The sequence below is a fragment of the Condylura cristata genome, unplaced genomic scaffold, assembly GCF_000260355.1.
Source record: "Condylura cristata isolate star-nosed mole 26May11 unplaced genomic scaffold, ConCri1.0 scaffold00022, whole genome shotgun sequence".
Taxonomy (NCBI): Eukaryota; Metazoa; Chordata; class Mammalia; order Eulipotyphla; family Talpidae; genus Condylura; species Condylura cristata.
This window is the reverse complement of record NW_004567123.1, coordinates 22,732,751-22,735,316: the sequence shown is the minus strand read 5'-3', so window position 1 is coordinate 22,735,316 and position 2,566 is coordinate 22,732,751.

Below are 2,566 nucleotides of genomic sequence, written 5' to 3'. Positions count from 1 at the left end.
GATGCCCCGAATCACTAGGGCACAGAGAGGGTGTGGAGTGACCGGCCCAAGTCATGTCATTTCAAGCCACAGAGGCAGATTTTCCAGCAGGTTCACAGTTCCTGAAAAGCCTGGTTTCAGGTTCTGAGTGTAGGAGAACAGACTTCTCTGGCACTTGGTGAGAAGGAGACGGCCGTGTCCCTGTGAGCTTCCCTGCACACCCTGGGGAGATGGCCAAGGGTCTGGAGGCTGTATGAGCTGCAGGCTGGGCAAAGCCTGAGAGGGTAGTGGGAGAGCTGGCCTGGGCCCAGGGACCAGAGGGCACTTTGGTGGCCTGGGAAGGGAGGCTGTGGCCCCTTGAGCCTGTCAAGTTTGCCATGAGCCAAAGGCTGCTTTTTCAGACCAGGCCCGTGTGGCTGTGTCTCCTCCCTCCCCTGGCTCCAAAGCCCCCTGCTTCCCAGACCCGAGATGATACCTGATCTGGTCCCCACAAACTGGGGTCTTGGTGTAGGAACTGGGTCAGGTTGGGCGGCTGTGTTCTTGCTCCTCAACATTCTTGGTCCCACACCCAAGGTTCTGCCAAGCAGGGACCTGATGGGGGACAGACCAAGATGCTGCCCCAAGGCCACAGTCCCTGAACTCTACTCTGGGTGAGCACAGAGTGGGGGTCCCCAGCCTCCCCTGGGAACCCGACCCCTCACCCACCCAGGGGGGATTGGCCCTCTGACTCCATCTTGGCCACTTTCCTCCATGGCAGCCACTGCCAGCTATAATTTCATTTTCTGGTGAAGCCGGCACAAACCGCCTCCTCACCACCTGGGGTGTGTCTCTTGGCTGTTCATCCTTCCCCGGGCTAAACCTCTGGCCGGCCCTCCAACACCTGACTGTCCCATATCCCACCGCTTTGCAGGTAAGGTATATATGAACCCCCAGCCTCTTCTGGGCAGCCCCAGCCTCTTCAGGCAACCCTCCACTATCCCTTTCCAGAGCCCAGAGAGCCACACTCACAGTCTCGGCAGCTCCTGTCATCGTGGCTGTCACATGGTGCCAGTGACAGTCTGGAGGCCAGCCCACCCCTCCCCAGTACCCCCTGCACAGACAGGCCACGTGCGTCCCCAGAGCCTGAATCACTGCTGACGGCTAGGGACCTGGTGGCCTCGGCTCCTGGCGAGCCCCTGGGGAGGGTGGCCGTGCTGTCGCTTCCGAGGGAACACCTGCGAGCATAAATAGGCAGCCTGTGTGGGCAGCCGCGCAGCCGGGCCTCGGCAGAGCACACCACCCACCTGCGCCAGGATGCCTGATGCCATGCTGCCCGCCTGCTTCCTCGGCCTGCTGGCCGTCACCTCGGCTTGCTACTTCCAGAACTGCCCGAGGGGTGGCAAGAGGGCCATGTCCGACCTGGAACTCAGACAGGTACGACCGACTGTGGCCCGTCTCAGGGCTGCTCGGGGCAGAGTCTCAAGGCTCTCACCAAGGGGCCAGGGCTGGGAGGAGATGCTGGGAGAGGAGGCTCTAGGAGAAGTGGGCAGCAGGAGGCCTGGCATGGCCAGGCAGAGGGGACCAGGCTGCCGGCCGGGCAGGCTAGGTTGGGCTCCCAGGGCCGGACATCGTCCCCTCTTGGGCAAGGTCTGCAGGAAAGATAAATGGTCCCAGCGGTGCACTTGGGACTGAATCATGGAAAACGGGGCAGCAGTTTTCCTCCTCCGTGCCCAGGGGCCTCCCTCCAGGACTGGCCAGGGCAGAGGAGGGTCTGTACTCCGTGTCCGCGGCCTTCCCTACCCAGCTTTTCCTAGCCACAGCCCCTGTAGCCCCTAAAGAGGACGCCGTTGCCCTCAGCTCCCTCAGGTGGGGAACCAGCCAAGCAGCCTATACGGAAGTCCTGCTGGACACCCAGCCCTGTGCTCTCATGCCTCACGTCCAGCTGATTCCTTACTCCATTTTCAGCAAAGCTGACGGAGGAAATCCAGTCACACCGCATTCAGTTGTCAGGCCACAGGGGGGTTCAGTTGTGGGCTGCTGAAATGGGTAGGTGGGCAGCCCCCCCAGACTGCCCTTTCCTCCGCTTGGCATCGTTGGGGCTGAGGCACTAGGTGTCGCGCCTAGGACAGTCTCAGGCCCTGCACCACCTGGTTAGTCCACAGGCCCGCAAGCTGGTGTCAGGTCCCCAGTGAAGGCCCCGAGAGCTTGCGGGAAGAGGGGCTGGGTGGCAGGTCCGAGGCAGCAGGGGGTGGCAGGAAGGGCTGCCAGGAGTCCAGGAGCGGACTCTGCACGGGGTCTGGGGAGAGGGTTAGAGACAACGCTTGAGTAGTGGGGACAGGAGAGGAAGATCTGCGTTTGGCAGGGCTGGTGGGTACCCAAGGCTTGTGCAGGGGTGCTCCCAGCTGAGAAGGGTCTCCCGGAGCTGCAGCCCAGAGGGGCGGCCCCTCCCCGAGAGGGAGGATGCTGAGGGGTCATCGCAGCTGGTCTTCAGTCACCTGAAATGGGGGGCGTTTAACAGAGTTAGACTGGAGCTCTCTGAAGGCTTTGGGTCCAGAGCGCCAGTGCCCCAGAAGCAACGGGGCTCCTCTGCCAGGCCTCCCGCAGCCAG